Raw genomic sequence first — 7,209 nt, 5'->3', positions numbered from 1 at the left:
CATTTAGATTCGTGTTGGATTGAGGTGAAGTGCGACACGGAGATATATAGATAGATGTCCCAACATAATGGCATCAATGTGAACTGGAAGGGCAACGATCGATCCCTGCGTGTCTGATTTCGAAAAACGACGTAATTAGTGTTACGTTCTTCTTCTTCGCTTCAAAGACGTACTCAAACGCCACATGGGAAAGTACTCAGTGAATATCAGTGTGGAGTGGATTGGTGAAAAGTGTTGAGAACAAAGTGGAGGATATCAGAAGAGAAGAATATCAACGGCACCGGGCATAGACATTCAAGTTCTGATCGCGACAACTTCGTCTGCACCTGCGGACGCTTCTGCAGAACGAAGGCAGGCTTCATGGCCCACCGAAGAGCACGTCAAGCCCTTTGAGCATTACTCAGGGTCGTCATCAATCACGATGGACTGCCGATGACGACGACGACGTTCTCCTTCGTCGAACGCAACAACTGAAGTGTGTGGAAGCTTTATCCACTACTAAGTAACTATAAAAGGCCAGGGACAACTTCAACGTGAGTATTTTAGCTTTATTTTCAACAAATCAACTTTTAGTTATATTTGTTAGAGTCAAAATATATAACATATTGCTTTTTTTTTTCCTTGATTCCACTGTTTTCGTCATCGTCTCCATCATCGTTCTTCGTACTGTTTCATTTTGTCATTGAAAGTGTGATCCAGTCTCATGCATCCAAGGCTTCTAGCCGCTTGACAGATGTTGTCGGATGATCTACTCGAAACCTGTACATCGAGGAATTAAGAAAAGGGGACCTTTAAGAATACTGGTATTTGCTGTGATAAATAGAGGATATTGCAAGGCCGCGCGGGGATACGAATTTTATCTTCGAGTGCTGCGAGATACTTTCAGCACGAGAAGATAAAATTCGTATCCACGCGCGGCCATGCAATGTTCTGTTTATTATATAGATATTGATGAAACAACTTGTTTTATTCAGTTTCGAAATGATGAAAAAGTGGTCACAAACCGAAAAACAAATCATGATAATGTCAAATTTTGCAATAAAAATGTTAATGTAGTAGAGAAGAATTATATTAAAGCACAAAAGTATCTTACAATGAAGAGAAGGCTCGCGTTTTATTGGCTAATCCTGTTGGTTACCATGACAACACCTATATCCTCACATGTGAAAGATAAAAATGATATGTTCACTGCGCGCGGTGAAGATATGATTTTTAGTAAAAGGAGAAATCCTGGTATTTCATCAATATCTATGTAATAATTGACAATTATTAACCAGAGGGGAGTAAAATAGCCACCACTTTCACCGACGCCGAGGAAAGACACCATTACCTGGTATCAGGTTTGTCGGCTCCCCATCAGCGTCAGAAGAATGACTAATCTTGTACCAAGTTTTGCAGGAAAATAAACAATAATAGATCAAATTTCACGTGAAGTCACGTCGGCCATGTCGGTGCAACTAAACATTCGTACGGCAGGCATGTTGGTGTATCAAACTAATCCTCTGGGAATTGAGCGCTGTTATCATGCAAGCGTTTTCCTTTGTTTTGGTGGAAAAACAAGATTACTGATCACGTGAGTGAAAACACTCAATTGTTTATTTTCCTGCAAAGCCTGGTTAAAGAATGGACACTTTTATGACGCTATTGGGGACCAGGAAAATTCATTTTTATCGACCGTGTTAATAAAGATCGAATTACCACCGTGAACGATTTGGAAAGCTGACGTTTCGAGCGTTAGCCCTTAGGTTTTGTTTCCAAATTTTCTGCAGTATTTCCACCGCCAAAACTCAACAGATCATTCCCTGTCTCCCACATCTCCTGTTACTGAATGAATATTCAAATGGAAAGCGCCGCGATCTAACCTAGCCTCTGCCATGCTGAATTCGGTAATAACATTCAAGGCCGCGCGCGGTTGTGGAATTCGGCGTTAAAATTTTTCTCCCCAGTCCTCCGGATTACGTCACCAGATCACCTGGAAGAGGTTTAGAAATACTTTCATAACGCACTTTGCAATTAAACAGCGTTTGTAAATAGAAAATTAATACTAGTGTAGTTAGGAATTTTATGGTTGAATTTTTAAACATGCTGTAGTATAACACAAGTAATTCAGCTTATAGCTGCAAGTTGGGGTTTTTTTAATTAACGATTTACTTACTTACTTACTTACTTACTTACTTACTTACTCACTCACTCACTCTCACTCACTCACTCTCACTCACTCACTCTCACTCACTCTCTCACTCACTCACTCACTCACTCACTCACTCACTCACTGACTCACTCACTCACTTACTCACTCACTCACTCACTCCAGCAAATTATAGAGGAATCACGTTGACGAGCTGTTTAGGAAAACTATTTACATCAATCTTACAATCCAGGCTGAACAAGTTTATCGAACAACATAACATCCTCAATCCAGAACAGTTTGGATTTCGCCCAAATTCCCGAACAACAGATAGTTTATTCATCCTACAGCAACTCATTAATAAGTATACAAAACAACATAAGAAACTTTATGTTGGCTTCATCGATTATGAAAAAGCGTTTGATAGCGTGTGGCAGTCCGGGCTGATCTATAAAATCTACCAATATGGAGTTAAAGGCAAATTCTTTAAAGTCATTAAATCCATGTATTCGTCGATTAAAAGTTGCGTCAAAACTGATGAAAGCTCTATCACAGAAATGTTCTCATGCAACAAAGGAATAAGGCAAGGTGATGGCTTAAGTCCAGTTTTATTTTCATTATTTATGAATGACTTACCGCAATACTTTAGGGACAACCATTGTCCAGGAGTAATGATTGGAAGCCATTCTCTAAATTGCCTCATGTATGCTGATGATTTGTTAGTTTTAAGTCCCTCTCCAGAAGGACTACAGAAATCGATTAACGTCATTAAAAAGCACGCAGAGGAATGGAAGCTGAAGGTGAATACCAAAAAATCAAATATCATCATCTTTAGTGGGAACGGTCAAACCAAAAACAAGGAAATTTTCCAATATGGTTCAGAAGCATTACCTATCGTCGACAAACAAACATATTTGGGAATAGAAATGACCTCATCTGGTCGCTATACCTACGCAAGAGACATCCTTAGCAAAAAAGCTTATAAAGTTCTTGCGACAGTGAAACGATTGTTCTCCAATTCGGATACGACCACAATTACAATTAAGAATAAGCTTTTTGATGCCCTTGTCAAACCTATACTACTATATGGATGCGAAATATGGGGACCGGAGCTATTATCATATAAGACCCATTTTGACAAAAGCACTATCGAACAAGTCCATATCAAGTTCTGTAAACAAACACTAAATACCCCATGGTACACAGAGAACATTGCCTGTAGGGCAGAACTTGGACGGTACCCTTTAAGTATAGACATAAAAGCTTCAATATTTAGTTACTCGCTTAGATTACAGCATAAAACAGTCAACCCTCTATTAAAGGAAGCCTTTCATCACGCAAAAAGTCACAGCCAATTTTTTGATGTATTAAATAATGACGAAACTATACGAATGCACTCTATAGGCAATACATCAAGCCAACTACACATTAAGAATGCTCGTTCCTCCATAAAGAATCAGCTTAAAAAGGACTACATTCGAAATTGGCTGAAGGCTCGCAACAACACTTCCGAAGGCTCTAGAGAGAAATTTACACACAAAGAAGTCAAATTCGACTACCAATTGGAAGACTATCTCAAAACTATCAGAAACCCAGCACATAGAATAAGTATGACAAAATTGCGTCTGGGGGTTCATAGCTTGCGAATACAGACTGGGAAATACGAAAATAGAGGTGCACCAATCCCAGTAGATGGAAGAACGTGTTTAGTCTGCAATAGAGGCTATATAGAAGATGAGCGGCACTTCTTGATGTATTGCCCAGGGTACGATAACATTAGAAATGAGCTCCATTCTCTCCTTTCAACACACGATGTTGTTTTCAAAAGCCTTAATGATGAGGATAAAATTAGGTATTTACTTACCCTAGAAAACGAAAGCACTTCAAAGATAATAGGTAAATACACATATTTAATGTTTCAGAAGAGAAAAGACTTCCTAAATGCAAAATAATTAAAATAATAATTTTATACCAATTGTATTACAAGTAATTGTATGATCTTTTTAGTTAATTAGTTATTCAAGTAGATATCATCACCTTTATTGTAACGAGACCGATACCTCCCTTTGGAGAGTAAGGCGCAATAAAGATTTACTGTTTACTGTTTACTCACTCACTCACTCACTCACTCACTCACTCACTCACTCACTTACTTACTCTCAATGAAGTACTTGAGGATGCTGATGCCTACAGAATTAGCTAAAGATTTCGATCAACGACCATGCAATTGAGCTGCTTATATTCTCGTTCCCAGAGCCCGATATCCTTTTGGTCATTACTAAGTATAAAGATCTTTGGCTGAGTCCCCGAATCATGGATTAAACGAAGGGCCTGGGCCAAGTTCAACTCCTGCCGGACCATTTTCGAGCAGGTCTTGGCCCAAGTTGAAATGGTAAGACTTCGTACATCACTTTTACTGGAAACACTTAATGTTCATAACGTTGTAGGACGTTAGACCCTGGTGTTGTGGTTCGTCCTTTGTGAGGGAGTGCGATTAGGCAGGTAAGTATTTAACAGTTCTGTAAGTGCACGTTGGATATGAGGTGATTAAAAGCCGGTGAAGTATGTAGCACGGAGTTAGCTTTGACCAATTTCATATCCTCGCACCGGTGGGTCAGTTATTTGACCACCGGGGTGCCATGCGGGAGGCAGGCCATGAGCAACACTCGGGGTCCGCCTTTGTAATGACATCTGCAAATGGTTAGACTCTCTAGTCTTCTCGGATGAGGATGATAAACCGTCGGCCCTTTCTCGCAAACTTTCAATGTTCATTACCCTGTGGGACGTAAAAGAAGCCACACGCTTTTCGCAAAGAGTGGGGCATAGAGTTCCCAGTGTTGTGGTCTGTTCTCTATGATATATCATGGTTTCGCGAGAGCGTTTCAACGAGTTACGACTCCTCATCTTCTCGTGGTTAAATAAACTATGACTGTGACTAAGAGGCGCGAATGGAACAATTGCTGTATTGATTTTTAATACATTCTGAAGGTTTGGATATCTTGAGACTTCGCTTCCCGTTACCGATTTTCATTTTGGTAACACTTGGAAAGCAATAGGTGCATTTAGTTTCCACATAAAATCAAACAGTCTACAAGCCGATGACCGAGACCAAATAAAGTTAAGACTGAATTAACCCTTACCCTGCCTCGAAGGGTTCTGCTGCTCTTTTTGTTAGGAGGAGGTAACGGCAAAACAAAACATTCAATCTGGTATATCAGAGTTGCGGCGATGACAAGACCAGCAAGAAAAATGGTAAAAGCTGTGATCTTCATTGTAAAGATAGCCGGGGAATTAAATTGTCCGATCGCGAGTGCGTTGAGCAACTATGAGCTTGTTTGCCAGTTGTGGCCCTTTTAAAAATCTTCCTGTTTTACGTTTGGTGTCATTTAATCCTTCTTTAACTCACTCTAATCGATCGTACCCGGTCTATTACAATGTCGAAAACAATGGAATGATTGCTATAGTTTCGCATTTCGTCATCTGGTCAAATTCTCTCGCCGCATTCTCAGTCAATGATAGACAGGCGTTTTCGCGCGCCTTGCTCCTGATGCAGTGGTTTGCCGTTTGTATCTTTGCCTCTCTTATTCTTAAGCAAATGATGACGTTGTTTGTCAGTGTGGTTTTACAACACACAATTTCAAACCGCTCCAAGAAGCTGATTTTTAATGTGAAATACAATCTGGGTTACAACTTTAATTAACTTGCTAACAGCACAGAGCTACTTTCGTTTTCAAAAAAAAAAAACAAGCGATCAAGGTTTCTAAAATTATAAGGCAAAACAATTATCCCACGCGCTGAAGAGAATGTTGGATAATATATTTGCGCGTGTACAATTCGGTCCAATACGCCAAATGTCTTTTTTTTAAAAAGTTATACTTTTTTCCGAGTTGACAAAAGATATCCTCTGTCCTATACTATAACTGAAATCTGCCAGCAGTTATAGACATTTCAGTGCCTGCATTACGATTGAGTGATTGTAACTTGATCAGTAGTTAATGTCTTAGCTCCTACGTATACAAGTCTCATATTGCTCAGCAGTATAGGAGAGCATCTGAATTGAGTATCAATCAATCAATCAATCAATCAATCAATCAATCCAGGACTTATTTTACCACAATTGCTTGTAATCTCGTAATCTGATTGGCTAATTTGCAGTTGTCGATAAGCATCTAGACAACGCTGTACGCGTCATGCTCGCGTCAATTTGTCACGCAATGTAATAGCCAATCAGAAGTCAAAATTTGTTGTGGACTCACTCGGCTGCGCCTCGTGAGTTCACAACATTTTGACCACTGTGATGACGAATATCGTTGTCGATAAGAGTACAGACAACGCTGAACCACTTTCGATTTGTTAGTTTTGGCACGATAAGAAAAACCGGACTTGCTGGTTATGATTAAATACTTTAGTTCTTACGAAGAAAGATCAGCCAAGCAAACGTAGAGAAAGATTGAGGAAAACGAGAGAAATGATCTCTGGGACTCTACCGTTCCACCGTATTTTGGAGAAAACGTAATGTGGGACGAACACGCCATCACCTTTTTTTCGAGAAGGCTAAAAAGTACTATTGTTGCAAAGAACGATTAGCCAAACCATCTAAGAGAAAGATTAAGGAAGACGATTGAAATTTACAAGAAAGAAAACGATGAAGTTCCTTGAGAACACGCAGATATTTAGTTATGAGAGCTTTTATTTTTGCTATTTCTACAACGTTAACACCATCTATTAAGTTTTCTATAATTACGCTATGTTTTACACGCACTTAAAACGAAAAATCCACCATCGTTATCTTTATTCGTTATTTGTTTATTCCTCGTTATTCGTGCTAATATTGCCTTCTTTCTTCCATATAATTGAGATCGATAAAACCGAGAAATCTTTTCGAGCTTTTTGCAGAGCTTTTTAGAGCGTTTCATGATGAAATTCGTCAATTTGCTGGATTCTGGGGCGTTTAGAATACGTAGGTGAAAGTAAGTGCTGTTTTGACTAGCTCTTGTCACTCTTCGAAGGCAGATGCCAGTATGTGATCATGACAAATTGGTCTTTGTAAAAGGGAATATGTAAAACGGAAAAATTATCGC

General features: G+C 39.3%; 1 long non-coding RNA gene across 1 annotated transcript; it reads right to left on the bottom strand.

Moving 5' to 3' along the window:
• Positions 1–527: 527 nt before the first annotated feature.
• Positions 528–5,654, bottom strand: LOC138003567 (uncharacterized). Its single transcript, XR_011123608.1, has 2 exons — positions 5,269–5,654; positions 528–759 (listed from the first exon to the last, which is right to left on the bottom strand). It is a non-coding gene; the product is annotated as an uncharacterized lncRNA (long non-coding RNA).
• Positions 5,655–7,209: the final 1,555 nt, after the last annotated feature.

The sequence above is a fragment of the Montipora foliosa genome, chromosome 5, assembly GCF_036669935.1.
Source record: "Montipora foliosa isolate CH-2021 chromosome 5, ASM3666993v2, whole genome shotgun sequence".
NCBI lineage: Eukaryota > Metazoa > Cnidaria > Anthozoa > Scleractinia > Acroporidae > Montipora > Montipora foliosa.
This window is presented reverse-complemented; position numbering and strand designations above follow the sequence as displayed.